This window comes from Hyperoodon ampullatus (genome assembly GCF_949752795.1).
Source record: "Hyperoodon ampullatus genome assembly, chromosome: 4".
Lineage (NCBI taxonomy): Eukaryota > Metazoa > Chordata > Mammalia > Artiodactyla > Ziphiidae > Hyperoodon > Hyperoodon ampullatus.
Genome location: NC_136917.1, coordinates 27,335,576 through 27,357,095, shown reverse-complemented (window position 1 = coordinate 27,357,095; position 21,520 = coordinate 27,335,576). Strand labels below are relative to the sequence as shown.

The 21,520-nt window shown below is 47.1% G+C and overlaps 1 long non-coding RNA gene across 1 annotated transcript in view; it reads right to left on the bottom strand.

The window, feature by feature from the left end:
* LOC307052384 overlaps positions 1-19,268 on the bottom strand; it is a 31,551-nt gene extending 12,283 nt beyond the window's left edge. Inside the window, exon 1 of the long non-coding RNA XR_013810860.1 lies at positions 19,174-19,268. This is a non-coding gene — a long non-coding RNA (uncharacterized lncRNA). The remainder of the gene's footprint in view (positions 1-19,173) is intronic.
* Between the last annotated feature and the right edge of the window lie 2,252 nt (positions 19,269-21,520).

Genomic DNA, 21,520 nt, shown 5'->3' with positions numbered 1-21,520 from the left:
AGAGAAAACCCACACGTAGCAACAAAGACCCAGTGCAGCCAAAACTAAATAAATTAATTAATTTATTTTTTAAGAAAAGAATACTCATACAGGGACTTCCCTGGTGATCCAGTGGTTAAGACTCCATGCTTCCACTGCAGGGGGTGCAGATTTGATCCCATGCTGCACAGCATGGCCGAAAACAAAAACTCATACAAAAGAGTGTTGGCGAAGATGTGGAGAAGGTGGACCTCATGCACTGCTGGTGGGAATGTTAAACTGTGCAGCCACTGTGGAAAAGTTTGGAAGTTCCCCAAGAAGTTAAACATGGAGTTACAAGAGAAATGAAAACAGATGTCCACACAAAAACTTGTACCCAAATATTCACATCAGCATGATTCACAACAGCCAAAAAGTAGAAACAACCCAAATGTCCATCAATTGGTGAACAGATAAACACTATGTGTCCATGCATACAAACTCAGCCGTGAAAAGGAGAAAAGCACTGACACTCACTACAACGTGGATGGACCTTGAGAACACGATGCTTGGTGAGAGAAGCCAGACACAGGAGGACACACAGAGTGTGATTCCACTGACGTAAAACATCCAGAAAAGACTTCCCTAGTGGCGCAGTGGTTAAGATTCCACCTGCCAACGCAGGGGACATGGGTTTGATCCCTGGTCCGGGAAAATCCCACATGCCGCGGAGCAACTAAGCCCATGCACCACAACCACTGAGCCCACATGCCACAACTACTGAACCTGCGTGCTGCAACTACCGAAGCCTGCGCGCCTAGAGCCTGTGCGCCACAACTAAAGAATCCACTGCAATGAGCAGTCCATGCACCATAATGAAGAGTAGCCCCTGCTCGCCACAACTAGGGAAAGCCCATGCGCAGCAACGAAGACCCAATGCAACCAAAAATAATAATAATAAAATAAAAATAATTTTTAAAAATTAAAAAAAAACCCCATCCAGAACAGGCAAATCTACAGAGAGTGCATCTGTGGTTGTCGGGGCTGGGGAAGGAGGGTGGGAACTGACTACTAATGGGCAGGGGGTCTTGTTTTGGGGGTGATGAGAATGTTCTGGAACTAGATAGTGGTGATGGCTGCACAACCCTGTGAATATACTATAAACAAGTGAATTGGACAGTTTAAAATGGTGACTTTTATTGTATGTGAATTATATCTCAATTTTAACATGTTAGAAAGAAAGAAAGAAATGGCTGGACAAAGGTGAGTAAAACCAGGCAAACCCCAGAGAGATATCTTAAAACATGGGCCCCAAAATGTGAAGGGAAATGTGGGGAAGCAGCATCCACCACTGGATAGAGAACAGGGCTGGTGTTGACCTCCAAGGGGTCTGCTGATGTTGGTAACAAAGGGTAGAAATGACAAATACTTTTTTTTTTTTTAGTTTAATTTAGTTTTTTCTCCAGGTGCCCTGGAGAATTTTTCCATCCAGAGTCCCTGACTCTTCTTGGTCCCACTGGGAGATCCTGGGAGGTCTGTGGGGCTTCCTGATCGCACAGGAAGATGCGGGATGGAAGGTGTAGGAAGACACAGCCCCGAACTACAAATCCTTCCCTCAGACTGGAGCCGATACTGCCATCTCCAGGGCTCCGAGGATAGGCAAATCTGACCCTAGACCTGCCAACGGGGACCCAAACTTCTGTGGACACAGGTGATGGTTTTCACGGGACCAAATCCCCCAGCCGCCCTCACCCTGCACGCCAAGGGGATCAGGAAACAGGAGGTCGAGTCACTGCTGGGGAAACGTGGCCGCCTGGGGAGGGCTCTTCACTGAGGGCAGGTCCCAGTGCTGTTGCCACGGCTCCCGAATCCGGGGAACACTCCAGCAAGAGCAGAAGCCAAATAAACACACCTTGCCTTAAGGTGTGAACCTGCCTGTTCTCACCCAGGTGAGCTTGCCCCTGGACACGCGGACATGTCTGGCGACCTCTGAGATTGTTACCACTGGGGGGCTCCCGGCATCGAGGGGGTGGGGCCAGGGATGCCACTCCAAACCCCACAGCGCCCAGGACGGCCCCCATGTCAGCAGTGCCGGGGAGCCCTGGCCCAGGGAACGTGGAGGCATGGACAGTGTTACCAAGCAAGGCCAGGTCTCCAGCATTATTTCTCCATGGACATTCCTTTGGGAAGGATTCGGCAACACCCACCCCTCGGGGTGAAGTCCACGGCCACACCCTCAAACACTCCTGAGTCCTACGCCACCCCACACGCTTACGGAACTGGCTGAGGAGGGAAACCAGCACACACAGCGTTGTTCTGAGCCCGCCCTCCAACCTGGTCGGCACTGTGGGTGCCTGACGGTGATCACCTACCAGCTGGAGGTTCCAGAATCTCTCTGATGCAGGTCTGGAGGCTGAACGTGGCTCTCTGCTGTCAGACGGGCTCGTCCCACCTCACCCGGACCTGTCTCGGGTCCACACAGGCCCAGGCCCACTGAGGGCACGGAGTGAACACCCAGGGAACAAGTCACCATCCCCCAACGGGGACCGCGAGTTCTTGGGACGTTGGGGCCTCACAGCTCCTTCTGTGTCCCCACAGGACCTCAAGACATGCAGCAACTAGTCGGCTAAAAAGAGGTGTGAGAGAGACCCCGTGTGTCAGGGCAGCCCCTCCAGCCCCTAAGAGGCCCAGGGACTTGAGGGAAACCGGAGCCCGGCCTTGGATGGCTGCTGACTCCAGGCTGGGAAGGAGAGGCGTCCACCCTTGAGAAAATGGAAAGTCCTGGGACTTCCCTGGAGGTCCAGTGGTTAAGACTGCGCCTTCCAGTGCAGGGGGTGTGGGTCCGATACCTGGTCTGGGAGCTAAGATCCCACATGCCTCGCGGCCAAAAAACAAAAACATAAAAACAGAAGCAATAACAAATTCAATAAAGACTTTAAAAGTGGTCCACGTGAGGACTTCCTCGGTGGCGCAGTGGCTGGGAATCCGCCTTCCAATGCAGCGGACACGGGTTCGAGCCCTGGTCCGGGAAGATCCCACATGCTGCAGTGCAGCTAAGCCCATGCGCCACAACTGCTGAGCCGGCGCTCTAGAGCCCGTGAGCTACAACTAGAGAAAGCCCGTGCGCAGCCGCGAAGACCCAACACAGCCAAAAATAAATAAATAAAATAAATAAATTTATTTTAAAAGAAAGTGGTCCATGTGAAAAAAAATCTTAAAAAAAAAAAAAAGGAAAGTCCTTCTGAAGGAGGAGGGATTTTCCACTCATTCATTTACAACCAACTCATCAGAAGCCCAGCAAACATCCCATCTTCTACTGGGTTCCCCTCATGGAGAGGACAAGATCCTGAGTGGGCAGGGCTGCAGGGAGTTGGGGAGACAGAGCCCAGGTGACCCCACGCATCCCCAAGTCCTCCAGGCCACCACACTCCTAGCCCCAAAGACCTGTGGCCTCATCACACACAGGGCCCACCCGCACAACCCACAGAAGGGGTGACAATATCCCCGATGTGCATGGGAGGAGACCAGCTCAGAGAGATCGGCTGTTTAAGGGGGCAAATGAACTTTCGAGTGGGGTTCTGGAGTTGCACCCTCAGAAAATGCCCTGCCCAACTCAGACATCAGCCAGCTGGCTGCCTGGGCCTCTATCTGGCCAGCCTCTGGCAGGACCATGCAGCATCCCCACCGAGGGAAGGTGCCCACACCAAGACCAGGGACTCACCTCACTCGGGGTGCCAGTCAGCAAGCTGCCGTCTGGTGAGAACATCCATACCACTGTTGCTGGGCTCAGCAGCAGCAATGCCAGAATGTTCCCCTTCGTGGCCCTGTGGCCTCTCAGGGAATGGTGGTTTCTGGGTCCTGTCCGAGCCATCAGTCACTAACACCAGCCCCGAACAGGTCCCCACCCCAGGGGAAAAGGCTTACCATGAAAACCACCCCAAGTTTAAGATAGGGCACAATCTTATTAATAATAAAAGACGCCACCCCTGAGCAATGATGACACACCAGATGGGCGGAGAACTCGGCACAGGTGAGTTCAGTAAATTTCATAATAATTCAGTGCCTGCTCAGGCTACCATAACAGAATCCACAGACTGGGCACTAATCCCATCATGGGGCCCCACCCTCATGACTAATGACCTCCCAAAGGCCCCATCTCCCAACACCATCCCACAGAAGGGAGGGAGTAGGAGTCAGCATGAACTTGGGGGGACACATTCAGTCCACAGCAGATACTAAGCGTGGATATAAAAGGATGATAAAAGCAACAGAATTCAAAGTGGCCAAATACCGCACTGAAGTGTCAGAGAGTAGAATGAACTTTATCAGGATCACGCAAGGGAACTATGCAGTGGTGCAAACAGGTGAGACTCCATATGGACATGGAAATTTGGCCATGTGGGAGAACAAAGGGAAGAGAGGGGGTGAACGTTCCCAGAACTGAAAGAACTCTGGACAGAGTGCTCCCTCGGGCCCCACTCCTGGCTGCCACTGCACAGCCTCTTCTGTCTTAGGTCCTAAGTCTCTCTTTGCAATCAGGACAATGACTGGCACCCCTGGTGAGCAGGACAGTTTGTCCATTCCCAAAGGCTCTTCTGCCTACTTCTGCTACCCACACTCCCCCCACAAGTCATCCTCTCCCCATTGCCATCACCAACTTCCTCTCCAGTCTCTATCACGTCCCCCTCCCCCGTTCACTCCCCTTCTCCCTCTGGGGCCACCTAGCACCTTCAGATCTGCATCATTCAGGGTCCCAAAGTCCCCAACAAGGACACTCCCAGCGCTCTGTCCTCCACACCCTGGACTCCTCACCGCCTAACCCTCCCCCCAACTCCCATGGCCTCTGCTCCTGCCTTGTCATCACCTGCCAGGGTTCCCCCTCTGCTGCAGGTCAAATTGTGTCCTCCAAAAAGATATGTTCAAAGCCCAACCCCTGGCACCTGAGAAGTGGGTTTTATTTGGAAACAAGTCATGGCAGATTTCATTAGTTAAGATGAAGTCATACTGGAATAGGGTGGGCCTTTATCTAATGACTGGTGACCTTATAAGAGGGAAACCCGACACAGACACACAAGGAAACGGCCATATGAAGGGACTTCCCAGGTGGTCCAATGGATAAGACTCTGCACTCCCAATGTAGGGGGTCCAGCTTTGATCCCTGGTCAGGAACTAGATCCCACATGCCACAACTAAGACCCGGTGCAGCCTAAATAAAAAAATAAATATTAAAAAAAAAAAGGCCACATGAAGATGCTGGCAGAGACTGGTGTGATGGTCTACAAGCCAAGGAGCACCAAGGGATTGCCGGCCACCAGAAGCCGGAGGAGACAGGAAGCATCCTCTTTCAGAGCCTTCAGACACCTGCCGACACCTTAATAAGCTCCTCTTGTTTGATGCCATCTGAGTTGGTGGTCCTTTGTTACGGCAGCCCCAGCCCAGGGGCCCTTCCCCTCAGCGCTCACCCACGCTCAGATCATTTTGATCTCAAACCAAAACTTTCAGTTGACGCCCTCTTCCCTCCTGCTATGTCTCTCTTCCGGCACCCACAGGCCACCTGAAAGGCCCTGGTGCCAGCCAAGCTCTCCCAGATGTGATCTGTACCCACCCGTGCAACTGAGACACAGCACTTCCACCTGCAACCTCAACACCCCCACGATCCATGAAAGAAAGGATTGATAGGGACTTCCCTGGTGGCGTGGTGGTTAAGACTCCACGCTCCCAATGCAGGGGGCCCGGGTTCAATCCCTGATCAGGGAACTAGATCTCACATGCATGTCGCGACTAAGAGTTCGCATGCCACAATTAAGGAGCCAGTGAGCCGCAACTAAGGAGCCCACGTGCCACAACTAAGACCTAGCGCAACCAAATAAATACATAAACATTTTTTTAAAAAAAGGTTTGACAAGCTGGACTTCCTGCCCTGTGACAGGCACTGCTAAGAGAATGAGAAGACAAGCCACAGACTGGGAGAAAAAAAATCCGCAAAACACATATCTGATACAGGACTTGTGTTGAAAATATAAAAAGCATGCTTCAAACTCAACAATAAAGAAACAAATGACCCAATCTAAAAATGGGCAGAAGACCTAAACAGACACCTCAGCAAAGAAGATACCAATGAGCATATGAAAAGATGCTCTACATCCTGTGTCATCAGGGAAATGCAAATTAAAATGAGAAACCACTGCACATCTATGAGCATGGCCAAAATCCAGAACACTGACACCATCAAGTGCTGACAAGGATGTGGAGCTACAGGAACTCTCATCCATTGCTGGTGGGAATGCAAAGTGGTCCAGCCACTCTGGAAGGTTGGTGATTTCACAGGTTGGTGATTTCTTACAAAACTAAACATACTCTCACCATATGATCCAGCAATGGCACTCCCTGGTATTTATCCAAAGGAGTTGAAAACCTGTATCCACACAAAAATTTGCACATGGATGTTTACAGCCTTATTTGTAACTAACCAAAACTGGGAGCAACCAAGATATCCTTCAGTAGGTAAATGGATAAAGTATGGTACATCCAGACAATGAAATGTTATTCAGTGATAAAGAGAAATGAGCCATCAAGCCACAAAAAGACATGGAGAAACCTCAAATGCATATTACTAAGTTAAAGAAGCCAATCTCAAAAGGCTACACACTATGATTCCAACTCTAGGACATTCTGAAAAAGGCAAAACTATGGAGACAATAAAAAGATCAGGGGTTGGACTTCCCTGGTGGCGCAGTGGTTAAGAATCCACCTGCCTGGGCTTCCCTGGTGGCGCAGTGGTTGGGAGTCTGCCTGCCGATGTAGGGGACGTAGGTTCGTGCCCCGGTCCAGGAAGATCCCACATGCCGCGGAGCGGCTGGGCCCGTGAGCCATGGCCGCTGAGCCTGCATGTCCGGAGCCTGTGCTCCACAACGGGAGAGGCCACAATAGTGAGAGGCCCGAGTACCACACACACAAAAAAAGAATCCACCTGCCAATGCAGGGGACATGGGTTCAAGCCCTGGTCCAGGAAGATTCCACATGCCGCAGAGCAACTAAGCCCATGCGCCACAACTACAGAGCCTGTGCTCTAGAACCTGTGAGCCACAACTACTGAGCCCACGTGCCACAACTACTGAAGCCCACATGACTAGAGCCCGTGCTCAGCAACAAGAGAAGCTACCTCAATGAGAAGCCTGCACACTGCAATGAAGAGTAGCCCCCGCTCGTCACAACTAGAGAAAGCCCATGCGCAGCATCGAAGACCCAATGCGGCCAAAAATTAAAAAAAAAAAAAACTTAAAAAAAAATCAGTGGTTGCCAGGGGTTGGGGGAGGGAGGGAGGAAGAGGTGGAGCACAGGGGATTTTTAGGGCAGTGACCCTATTCTGTATAATACAATAATGATGGACACATGCCATTATACATGTGTCGAAAACCACTGAACTGTACAAAGCCAAGGGTGAAACCTAATGTCAACTAAGAACTTTAGTTAATAATAATGTATCTGGATAAACAACAAGGTCCTACTGTATAGGCACAGGAACTATATTCAATATCCTGTGATAAAACATAATGGAAAAGAATATTAAAAGAAAATGTCTATACATGTATAACTGAGCCACTTTACTGTACAGCAGAGACTGGCACAACATTGTAAATCAACTATACTTCAATATAAAACTGTTAAAAGTAATAATGTATCAATATCAGCTCATCAATTGTAACAAATGTACCACATGAATGCAAGGCAGGGAAACTGTGTGTGTGTGTGTGTGTGTGTGTGTGTGTGTGTGTGTGTGTGTGTGTGGTGGGCAAAGGGTATGTGGGAACTTTCTGTATCTTCTGCTCAAATTTTCTACAAACCTAAAACTGCTCTAAAAGATAAGGTTTATTAAGTTAAAAAAATTTTAACCAATTAAGATTATATATATATCACAAAAAAATAAAACTACAGGCCAGTATCACTGATGAAAAATAGATGCAAGAATCCTCAACAAAATACTAGCGAACCAACTCCAACAATACATCAAAAGGATCATATACCATGATCAAGTAGGATTTATCCCAGGGATGCAAAGATTCCTCAATATCCACAAATCAATCAATGTGATACATCACATTAACAAACTGAAGAATAAAAACCATATGATCACCTCAAGAGGTGCAGAAAAAGCTCTTCATAAAATTCAACATCCATTTATGATAAAAACTCTCCAGAAAGTGGGCACAGAGGGACTATATCTCAATATAATAAAGGCCATATATGACAAACCCATAGCTAACATCATACTCAATGGTGAAAAGCTGAAAGCATTTTCTCTAAATCAGGAACAAGCAAGGATGCCCACTCTCACCACTTTTATTCGACATAGTTTTGGAATTCCTAGCCACAGCAATCAGAGAAGACAAAGTAATAAAAGTAGTGCAAATTAGAAAAGAAGTAGGGCTTCCCTGGTGGCGCAGTGGTTGAGAGTCTGTCTGCCAATGCAGGGGACACGGGTTCGTGCCCTGGTCCGGGAAGATCCCACATGCCATGGAGTGGCTAGGCCCGTGAGCCATGGCCGCTGAGCCTGTGCGTCCAGAGCCTGTGCTCCGCAACGGGAGAGGCCACAACAGTGAGAGGCCCACATACCGCAAAAAAAAAAAAAAAAAAGAAAAGAAGTAAAAGTAAAACTGTCACTGTTTGCAGACGACATGATACTATATGTACAAAATCCTAAAGATTGCCACCAGAGAATTACTAGAACTCATTAATGAATTAGGTAAAGTTGTGGGATACAAAATTAATATATAGAAATTGCATTTCTATACACTAACAATGAAATAGCAGAAAGAGAAATTAAGGAAACAATCCCATTTACCACTGCATCAAAAAGAATAAAATACCTAGGAATAAACCTACCTAGGGAAGCAAAAGATTTGTACTCTGAAAACTATAAGATACTGATGAAAGAAATCAAAGAGGACAGAAACAGATGGAGAGATATACCATGTTCTTGGATTGGAAGAATCAATATTATTAGAATGACCATACTACCCAAGGCAATCTATAGATTCAATGCAATCCCTATCAAATTACCAATGGCATTTTTCACAGAACTAGAACAAAAATTTTAAAATTTGTATGGAAACAAAAAGGATCCCAAAAAGCCAAAGCGATCTTGAAAAAGAAAAACAGAGCTGGAGAAATCAGGTTCCCTGACTTCAGACCATACTACAAAGCTACAGTCATCAAAACAGTATGATAAGGGCACAAAGACAGAAACATTAAATCAATGGAACAGGATAGAAAGCCCAGAAATAAACCCATGCACTATGGTCAATTAATCTACAACAAAGGAGGCAAGAATATACAATGGAGAAAAGACAGTCCCTTCAACAAGTGGTACTCGGAAAACTGGACATCTACACATAAAAGAATTGAATTAGAACATTCTCTAACACCATGTACAAAATAAACTCAAAATGGATAGGGCTTCCCTGGTGGCGCAGTGGTTGAGGGTCCGCCTGCCGATGCAGGGGACACGGGTTCGTGCCCCGGTCTGGGAAGATCCCACATGCCGCGGAGCGGCTGGGCCTGTGACCCATGGCCGCTGAGCCTGCGCGTCCGGAGCCTGTGCTCCGCAACGGGAGAGGCCGCAACAGTGAGAGGCCCGCATACCGCAAAAAAAAAATAAAAAAAAATAAAAAAATAAAAAAATGGATTAAAGACCTAAATGTAAGACCGGATACTATAAAACTCCTAGAGGAAAACAGGCAGAACACTCTTTGACATAAATCGCAACAATATTTTTTTGGATCTCTGTCCTAGAGTAATAGAAATAAAAACAAACAAATGGGACCTAATTAAACTCAAAAGCTTTTGCTCAGCAAAGGAAATCATGAATAAAATGAAAAGACAACCTACAGAATGGGAGAAAATATTTGCAAATGATGTGACCCAGAAGGGATTAATTTCCAAAATATCCAAATGGCTCATACAGCTCTATATATAAAAAAATTTAAAAATGGGCACAAGATCTAAATAGACATTTCTCCAAAGAAGATGTACAGATGGCCAAAAAGCACATGAAAAGATGCTCAACATCACTAATTATTAGAGAAATGCAAATCAAAACTACAATGAGATATCACTTCACACCAGTCAGAATGGCCATCATCAAAAAGTCTACCAATAATAAATGCTAGAGAGGGTGTGGAGAAAAGGGAACCCTCTTACGTTGTTGGTAGGAATATAAATTAGTGCAGCCACTATGGAAAACAGTATGGAGGGTCCTTTAAAAAGTAAAAATAGAGTTACCACGTGATCCAGCAATCCTGCTCCTGGGTATATATCCAGACAAAACCATAATTTGAAAAGACACACATACCCCAATGTTCACAGCAGCACTATTTACAATAGCCAAGACATGGAAGCAACCTAAGTGTCCCTCTACACATGAATGGATAAAGAAGATGCAGTACGTATATACAATGGACTACTACTCAGCCATAAAAAAGAATGAAATATTGGCATTTGCAGCAACATGGATGGACCTAGAGATTATCATGCTAAGTGAAGGAAGTCAGACAGAGAAAGACAAATATCATATGATATCGCTTGTATGTGGAATCTAAAAAGAAAAAAGAGATACAAATGAACCTACTTACAAAACAGACTCACAGACATAGAAAACAAACTTATGGTTACCAAAGGGGAAGGTGGGGAGGGATAAATTAGGAGTTTGTGATTAAAATATACACACTACTGTATATAAAATAGATAACCAATAAGGTCCTACTGTAGAGCACAGGGAACTATACTCAGTATCTTGTAATAATCTATAATGGAAAATAATCTTAAAAAGAATAGATATATATGTATATGTATAACTGAATCACTTCGCCATACACCTGAAACTACACAACATTGTAAATCAACTATATTTCAACAAAAATTTTAAAAAATTATATTATACATACTGCTTTGTAACATTTTCATTTAATAATATACATTGAACACTTTCCTCTGTCATCAGATAATATAAAATACAATTTTAATGACTGGTTCATAATCTTTCAAAAAAGATAGCTATGAGAAATACAATACCATTTACATTTATGTAAACTTTCCAAAGCCACAGAAGAATTCCACACACTGCTCAAGGATGCTCACTCAGGTAGTAAAAGTGTGACAACATAAACAGAAAGACTCACAGATGCTAAACCCTGCTTACCTCTGGGGAGAGTGGAAGGGGCTTCAAAGGGAGCTTCAAATACATGTTTTATATTTTTATGCAGCCAAAATGCCACTGTTCAATTTTATTAAACCTGGGTGGCAAATATGCGAGGGATTTGTTTTATTGGTCTCTGAACTTTCCTTTGTTTGAACTATTTCACACTCAACAAGAAATAAAATGCAGATGGAAGGAAATGGTTTAAATGCCCGAACACAAGATTCAAGAATTGACTTTTGAAAGTAATTTGTGATGAAGTTGAATAGTAATGAGGATGTGCCGTTTGTCAGAAATTGGTCTGCACCCTTTTGCATGTGTGATGGATGATGATAAAAATCTCAGCTGCACTAATACAATACTTGCCAGGTGCCAACACTGCTGGAAATGCTTCTGTGTTAGCCCATCAGGGCCTCCCCAGGCAAAGACCACCAGGTACATGCCTGTGGTTGAACAGAGTGGGTTTATCACTCCCTGCCGCCAGGAAGAACACACAGCATAAGGAATCATGGCGTTGCTCTAAGAGGGTGCTAGAAAAGACTTACAGTGATTTGGCTTAGATGCGGTGATACTGAGGGAATTCCCTGGCAGCCAGTGGTTAGGGCTTGGTGCTTTCACTGCTGGGGGCACAGGTTCCATCCCTGGTTGGGGAACTAAGATCCCGCAAACGGAAAGAAACTACGTTTGGTGATATTGAGGAAGGCTTAAAGAGAGCCAGGCTTGGGCTTCCCTGGTGGCATGGTAGTTAAGAATCCGCCTGCCAACGCAGGGCACACGAGTTCGAGCCCTGGTCCGGGAAGATCCCACATGCCATGGAGTAACTAAGCCCGTGCGCCACAACTACTGAGCCTGCGTTCTAGAGCCCGCGAGCCACAACTGAGCCTGCGTGCCACAACTACTGAAGCCCACACGCCTAGAGCCCATGCTCTGCAACAAAGAGAAGCCAGGGCAATGAGAAGCCCGCGCACCACAACGAAGAGTAGCCCCCGCTCACCGCAACTAGAGAAAGCCTGCGTGCAACAATGAAAACCCAACGCAGCCAAAAATCAAATAAATAAATAAGTAGGGAAACTGAGGCACTGGGAGGGGGTGCAACTCGCCCACCATGGCAGTGGGACCCCAGACCGGCGCCGGCAGAGGAGTCTGGCGGCGGGACCATCGGGGGTCCCGGACTCCCGGGGTGAAAACGTCGGGAGCCCCTACCTAGGTCCCCGAGGTCCACCGGCTTTCGGAGCTACCTCCATGGGGCAGGAGATGTGTCCAAACGACCCTAACCGCTGCCCATAGAGCTCCGCCCCGGCCTGTGACCGCCCCACCCCTCGCTGAGCCCCGGTGGCCTCGGAGAACTGGGGCCGCGCCCAGCGGTGGCGGCAGCTACCACCACCACTCCGAGGCCAGAAGAGATGGGACGTTCCCGGAATTGGCGGAACCTCTGGGGTGGGAGGGGCGAGCAGCATCCACCGATCATGGGCGGAAGCACTGGAGTTCCCGCCCACTGCAACGCAATTGGGCTCTAGGACAGAAACCGTGCACCTAGGGCGTGTTTTGAGGCTGAGACCGCCCCGTGGGCGTGGCTGTACCTGTCCCCGCCCTTCTGGGGGCGTACCTAACAGCTGATGCTTCCTCGGGGGTGTGGTTTCTATTTGTCTCCACCTCTGCATCTTGGTTTTTGTTTTTGTTTTTCTCCCACCCCCCCCACCCCTGCGTGCTCGAGGAAGTTTTACTTTCCTGCATGTTTATAAGGCTATCAAACGATATGCCCATATTCAGGATTTTCTCTTAATTTCTTTACAAAAATGGGATCGTTTTATACACATTTATATGCAACTAGTTTTTAAAAAAAAAAAACTAATACAATGATAATCTGCCCAAACCAAAGCATAGGGTCTCTTTGAAGGATAAGGACTTTTTGTGGCAATCCATTGTCAATAAAAAGATCCTCTCAGTCCTAACACCCTGTCCCCCAGAGCTCTCCCCAAAGACAAACATTGTCACCAGCATTTTGTGTAACGTTTCAAAGACTTTCTGTGTGTGCACAAACAAAAATGAGGCTGATTCCTCTAATAAATACTCATTAAGCATCTCCTATGTCCCGACCGGTCTCTGCACTGGACAATATTGTGGTAAATGACTGCAAAAATCCCTTATCCTTCTTAGATTCCAGTGAAGAGGGATAAGAAATAACCATATTGGGAATTCCCTGGCCATCCAGTGGTTAGGACTCCATGTTTCCACTGCCAGGGGCCCGGGTTCAATCTTTGGTGGGGGTGGAGGAACTAAGATCGCACAAGCCTCTGGGCAAGGCCAAGAAAATAAAAAAATAAAAAAATAAACAATGGATGCAACTAGAGATTATCATACTAAGTAAGTCAGAAAGAGAAAGACAAATACCAAATAATATCACTTATATGTGGAATCTAAAATATGGCATAAGTGAACCCATCTACAAAACAGAAACAGACTGACAGACATAGAGATCAGACTTGTGGTTACCAAGGAGGAGGGGGTTGGGGGGAGGGATGGACTGGGATTTTGGGGTTGATAGATGCAAACTATTACATTTAGAATGGATAAGCAACAAGGTCCTAATGTATAGCACAGGGAACTATATTCAATATCCTGAAAAAACATAATGGAAAAGAATTATAAAAAAAAGAATGTACATATATGTGTACGTATTTGTATAATTGAGTCACTCTGCTATACAGCAGAGACTGGCACAATATTGTAAATCAACTATACTTCAATTAAAAATAAAGAAATAACCGTATTAACGAATAGCATATATAATAAATATAATAGATCCCAGTATGGGGGCACATGTGAAGGGCACAGTACACAGGTAAGGAACAGGGGAGTGTCTGTGAGCACCTGTCCCTCTGCTGCCTCTCTCAGGCCCAGCACAGCTGTTTGATTCCCATCACACACAGGGAAGCCTCTGCTCTGCCCTGACCCCCACCTCGCCCACAGCCCACCTCCCCAGAGAGCCAGTCCCAACCTTTTCCAGGTTCTAGAAGGAATGCTTCTGCTGCTGGAGGGCTCACCCAGGGTGACTGAACAGGGGTTGGGGCAAGGCTGGGGATGTGTTTACATGATCTAGAAAGTGAAAAGCCAATCCACAGAATAGGAGGAAATAACTGGAAATCATACATGTGATAAGGGAATTGTACCTAGAATGGATTTTTAAACACTCCTACAACTCAAGAATAAAAAGATAAGTTATCCAGTAAAAGTGGGCAAAGGAGCTAAAGAGACATTTCTCCAAGAAAGGTACACAAGGAGCCAATAAACACATGAAAAGACGCTCAACAGCATGAGCCACCAAGCAAGTGCAAACGCAAACCACGACAAGGCATCGCTCACACGCACTGGGACAGCTGGGATCAAAAAGTCAGGTAACAGCGAGTCTTGGTGACATGTGGAGAAATCAGAATCCTCATTCACTGCTCGTGGGAATGTAAAATGGTGTAGCTGCTGTGGAAAAAGGTCTGGCAGTTCCTCAAATGAGTAAACATACAGTTACCACATGATCCAGCAATTCCACTCCTAGGGATCTAGCAAAAGAGTTGAGAACAGCTTCAAACACATACTTGTACACAAATGTTCACAACATTTGTTCACAACGCCAAAAGGTGTTAGCCACCCAAGTGTCCATCAGCAGATGAATGGATAAACATGGGGTCCATCCTTACACGGGAATATTATTCAGCCTTAAAAAGGAAATTCTGACATATGCTACAACATGGATGAACCATGAAAACATTATAAATGAAGCCAATCACAAAAGACCACATATTGTACGATCCTATTTATATGAAATATCCCAAAGAGGGAAATCTAATAAGACAGAAGTAGACTGGTGGTTGCTTAGGGATGGGGTAGGGGTTGGGGAGATAGGGGGTGACAGGTAAAGGGTACAGGGTTTCTTTTTGAGGTAGTGAAGATATTCTCAAAATGACTGTGACGGGAGTTCCCTGGTGGTGCAATGGTTAAGAATCCGCCTACCAATGCAGGGGACACGGGTTCGATCCCTGGTCCGGAAAGATCCCACATGCCACGGAGCAACTAAGACCGTGCGCCACAACTACTGAGCCTGCGCTCTAGAGCCCACAAGCCACAACTACTGAGCGCACGCGCCACAACTACTGAGCCCGTGCACCTAGAGCTCATGTTCTTCAACGAGAAGCCACCATAATAAGAAGCCCGAGCTCACCACAACTAGAGAAAGCCCACACCCAGCAACGAACTAAAAATAAATATAAATAAATAAATTTATTTTAAAAAACGACTGTGATGATGGTTGTCCAACTCTGTGAATACGAAAAGCCATTAAAGTGTACACTTCAAATGGTGAATGGTATGGTACGTGAGTTATATTTCAATGAAGCTTTTTGAAAAAAAAATACACACTAAGCTCTTTAAATAAAAACAAGATTTGTGGCTATTGGCTATCGTACTGGTCTGCACATGCTTCCGTGAAAGAAAAACACGAGAAAAATCAGAGCTTGCAGGACACTGAAAACTGCAAGTATTCACTCTGAGAAATCAGACATGGTAGAAAAAAAAAAAAACAAACTGTGGACTAAAATTGACAGAAGAATCAAATCTTCTTAGCAAAAGAAAGCTCTGCAAAACTTGGCCAGGGAATCTTGTCATAGAACAAAACTTCAAAGAGATGCAAAGCTAGCTTAGGTGAGTAAGGTGAACACAGCCACACAAGTGAGAGCTGACTCAACCCTTCCACCTCACCATGAACTTGAGAGCTGTGTGCATTCACGTACTGGCCAGAATTTGGGGGGGGGAGCTCGTTTCACACCCCGGGGAGCCACTACGAGGACACTGTGGCATTTTCTACTACAATCGAAAATGCATCCATCAGTTGTCTTCTTGGGCTTAAAGAACACACGTCGGTACATGCAGAGATCTAAAAACTCACAAAAGCAACTGGAAATGTTGATGGCTTTCAAGGGGCTCAACCAAGTGACATGAGGACTGGCGTGGGAGACCTCTTTTTCACAGTATACCATTTGGTACCATACATTGCCCAGTTTTTCACAAGGAGAATTTGTTCACTTAACTACACAAATTGAGATAGGCTGGGACCTGGGACCCTTTGCTGCAGTACTTGCACCTGGACGAACATCTCCTGGAGCACCAGAATCTCCGCAACAGAATACAAAGAAACTATAAGGGACTAAAAATAACTGCATCCAAGCACAGTTGTGGCGAATTCTGAACAAGATACAAAATGACCAAAACCCCAGTTGCTACTTCTGAGGTGCTGGGGGAAAAGCAGGGTACTGCGCATGATACCTACACACAGCACCACAAAGGGCGTGAGGCGACCTACGCCACCCCTCTGGGGGGACCCATGGACCTGTCCCCCCATTCCATTTAAAGGACCAGCTCCCCCCGCCTCAGGGAGCGAGCAAGGGCCCCTGATACTTGTTTCCTCTCCCTCACAGCACGAGTCCCAGTAAAGCCCTGCCTGAATTCCTCATCTGGCTTCCTATCAATTTCTATTGATTAAAGAGTCCAAGCAGCCAAGTGGGTAACAAAAGTAAAACACTGAGAAAAAAAATACCACATACAAAGGAGATGTCAGGAACTAATTACATCTTAACATATATACTGGTTCTCTACCAGGGGCAATGTTGCCCCCTGGTGGGACCTTGGCAGTGTCTGGAGACAGTTTTGAACGTCACGACTGATTGGGGAGGGGCTGTCACTGGCATCTGGTGACTGGAGGCCAGGGATGCTGCTCAACACCCTACAGTGCACAGGACAGCCCCCCAAAAGAGAACTATCTGGTACTGAATGGCAACAGTGCTAAATTTGAGAAGCCCTGGGGTATAAAAACTAAATGCCAAAAATAATGTGGGGGGGGGGGAAGCAGGCGATGACTACACACAGTACTATTCCATTATGGCAGTTTTTAAACACACACACACACACACACACACACACACACACACACAAACAACCAACCAATCAAACAAACAAACAGGGCTTCCCTGGTGGCGCAGTGGTTGAGACTCTGCCTGCTAATGCAGGAGACACGGGTTCGAACCCTGGTCTGGGAGGACACCACATGCCGCGGAGCAACTAGGCCCCTGAGCCACAACTCCTGAGCCTGCGCGTCTGGAGCCTGTGCTCCGCAACGAGAGGCCACGATAGTGAGAGGCCCGCGCCCCGCGATGAAGAGTGGCCCCCGCTTGCCACAACTAGAGAAAGCCTTCGCACAGAAACGAAGAGCCAACACAGGAAAAATAAATTAATTAATTAATAAACTCCTACCCCCAACATCTTCTAAAAAACAAGCAAACAAACAAACAAAAAACCTACATACACAGACTAGAAAGTGATATGTCAAATTAGATGGCTACCTCTGGGGAGGGAGGTGGACAAATATCTGTACTGTTTTACCAGTGTGTGCAGCAAATATGGCTAAATGTTAAAATTTGTATATTACTTCTGTATATTTCTTTGAATTATTTCATTAAAAAGCAAATATGGAAATGGTGTTTCGTTGAGATTAAGGAATTACTTTGGATCTGGAAGAAAATCATTTCTCTGTGAAAACTCACCAATAACAGAATAATAACGATATCATGGTAGCTAATGAATGTCTACTCCACATCATGCATCACTCACTGTAAACAGGGTTTCTCCGTATCTGCATTATTAAGCATTGGGGGATAATTCTTAGTTGTAAGTTCGGCCCCATTCAGGGCAGGGTGTTGAGAAGCATCCCTGGCTTCCACCCACTAGATGTCAGTAGTACCCCACCTCCACCCCCCAGGTGGTACAAAAATGTCTCCAGATCTTGTCAAGTGTCCCTGGGGGTAAAACTATCCCAGGGTTGAAAAATCACTGCTCTAGACCGTTCATTGGATACTAGAGTCTTTTCTCCCAAGTTCAAGGTCGTAAGTGCTGTCATTCTGCCGCCTGCATTTCAGGGGTCTAAGACTTTAATATGAGGACGACGACCACAATGATGAGCTGACACTAAAAATAATCAACTTTTTATTTTTATTTTTGGCCAAACCGCTTAGCATGCGGGATCTTAGTTCCCCGATCAGGTATTGAACCCGGGTCCTCGTCGGTGAAAGCTCAGAGTCCTAACCACTGGACCGCCAGGGAATTCCAATAATAATCCACACTTTACATCCCACACATCACTTGCTAAATGCACGTACTGTTACGTACGTTCGATTTACAGGCTGGAAACAGGCTCTGAGGCTTAGCAACTTGCCTACTACCACCGGAGAGCTGATTAAGGCTTGGGGCCACGACTGGCGCCCAAGACTGGCGCTCAGCTGAGCAGAAGGTCTGACGGGACACGACTGAGATAGTAAAAATCAGCTGAGAAAGTACCTGCCCTGTCATTCATCATGCTGGGAGGGCGGATGAAGCCAGCTGCAAAATTAGCAGGAAACGTATCCTCCAAGAACACGCTACAGCTATAAAGTGTCAAAACAACTACCTTTTGAGCCATTCCCGTCTACCTCGCTGAATACTCTGTCCATTAAAAGCACAGCTTCTGACCGAAGTCCTATCAGAAGGAAGACAACGTCCCTCTCCTGCCTGTCAGGCCTGATTCTCTTAGACACCAAGAATCCGTCTCCATCTCCACCCAGGTGCAGGGCTCAGATAAGGGGTTTCCGGACATACAATGCACAGGGATCTTATCTTCGAGGTTCCCAAGGAAACAGGGCCTGGGTCCACGTCGCCGTCCAGACCCAACGCTGACCCCTCTGCACGGAGCTCAGTTTTGCTCTGAGCCAATGGAAACCAGCTGCATTTACATCTCACCTACACCCACCCTTCCCCAAAATCCTACAGTGAGTCCGACCCGTGTCCTAAGGCCCAGGGGGTCAGAAGGTCCCGCGCCAACCAAAACCTGCGGGGCTCAGTCCCATCCCACCGGCCTTCACCCGGGCGGGACCCGGGAATTCGCGCTTTTAATGACCCCGCCCCCTACTCCTGGAACTGTGCCCCGCCCTCTGACCCATTCCTACCGCCGCCCGCCACTCCTCCAGCCTCGACCGACGAGCAGACGCGGGGCCAGGACCTGCGGTGGACACAGGAAAAACCTCCCTCTGGAGAAGCAGGCTGGCACACAAAGACAACCGCAGCCCCCTGCGCCCGCTCCCCGACCGCCGCTTCCGCTTCCGGCTCCAGGGCTGCTGGGAGCGGAAAAGGGGGCAAGCCTTCGGCTTGGGACTGGTGGAGCCCCGAGGATGGGCGGGCCAACGGCATCCTCCAATCACCAAGCAGAGAAAGGCGATTTCCCCCGCCCCGCTGCGGGACGCGATTGGGCCCAATGTCCGGCCTCTCCCCTCTAGGTCATTCCTGAAACCGAAATTAAGTTGTGGGCGTGGTTAAGGAGGGAATCCGCCTACGTGGGCGTGGTTATCGCCTAACGAGGCCCAGGGATGCTGCTGGGGGTGTGGCCTCCCGCTAATCCCTGAGCGCCCAGGTTACTCTGATAAGCAATTGCCGCTCGCATAAGCAATAAATGCTTATTTCTCCGAACACGTTCCTCATGCTAACACACCCGTGTAAAAAGACATTCCCATTGTTGGAATGTTTCTCCCCTGAAAGTCTTTTATTTCTTGGGGAAATGGGGTCATATTTTATTCATTTCTCTACGTGTTGCTTTTGTTACTAATATATGCCTTGTGATATCCTATAGTGGCCACTGGATGGCGACCTACCTCATGTTTTCACTTTTGTACCTATATATGTATTTGTATTGGGTGATGGGAAAAATACATGGGGACTCCTCAAAAAAAATGCTCTATAAGCATCTCTGTATTCCAGACTCTATTGTCTGCACGGGGGAAGACAGCAGTAAACGAACACAAAAATCCTTGCCCTCATCCTTCTTAGATTCCAGTGGGGAGGGACAAAAATTAACCATATAAAGAGCATATATAATAAATATAATGTATCCCAATGTGGACGGGGGAGTGGCTCTGAGCACCTGCTGCTTCTGCTGCCTCCCCAGGGCCCTGCACAGATGTTTGGTTCCAATCACACACAGAGAAGCCTCTACCCTGCCCTAACCGCCCCCTCTCCCCCTTTAGGGACCCATCCCCAGCCTTTTTCCAGGTTCTAGGCAGGATGCTTCTGGTACAGGGAGGGCTGCCAGGGTGACTGAGGTTAGGCTGGGGCAGGCCTGGGGACTCTGCGAGCAGTTCCTGGCTGTGAACTGTCATCTCAGGCGTTTGGAGAAGTTCAGATGTGCAGTGGATGGTGTCCAGGATGGGCTGCAGCTGGTTTATTTGCATTAAATTAACAGGCTCAATTTTGGGAGAATTGAAAATTCGTATAGGTCTCCTTTTTTAAGGGCATGTCTGTCGATTCAGAAACGATAACTTCTTCATACTATAGTGTATACAAGTCAGTTCAGAGTGAATCATGGAACTGAATGTAAGAGATAAAACACTAAAACATCTGGAAGAAACACAGGAGAAAAATCTTGGGACTTCCCTGGTGGCGCAGTGGTTGGGACTCCACACTCCCAATGCAGGGGCCCAGGTTCCATCCCTGGTCAGGGAACTAGATCCCACATGCATGCCACAGCTAAGAGTTCACATGCCACAACTAAGGTGCCCACCTGCCGCAACTAAGGAGCCCATCCGCAACTAAGACCCAGCACAACCAAATAAATAAATATATATTTTTAAAAAAATCTTTGTGACCTTGGGTTAGGCAAAGAATGCTCAGCTAGGATACAAAATGTGGAAATACACACAATGAAAAGATCAAGTTGGTCATTAAACTTTTAAACATTTGCTCATTGAAAGTCACTATGAAGAAAGCAAGCAGGCAAGCCACAACAAGAAGATATTTGTGAAATAGACACTGACAAAGTAATTGTATCCACAATATACAAAGAAAGCGTTCGGTGGAGAAAATAGTGACCACAAGAGGGCGCCCTTTCACTAGCAAAACCTCCTAGTTGGCTGTTTCGGAACAGCCCCTGAAGTATTTCAGGATAAAGGGGATGTTACCGAACCAAACTGGGTCTGCTCACCTGCGGGCAGTAAAGCCAGTTTACTGACCCGGGTTGTGGTGAAGGAAACGGCAGTGTTTATCGCAGGCGCCAAGCCAGGAGTCCAGGCAGCTAGTGCCCAAAAGCCCCAGACTCACTCCCCAATAGTTTTCAGGGAAAGGGTTTTAAAGACGGGGTGAGGGAGGGGGTGGTGTGTGTGCGTGATCAGCTGGTGGACGTTCTTCTGATTGGTTGGTGGTGAGGTAATTAGGCGTCAACATAAACCTTCCGGTTCCAATTGGTCTGGGGTCTACGTGCTTGTGGGCATCATGCAGTTTACTTCTTCCACCTAGTGGGGGTCTCAG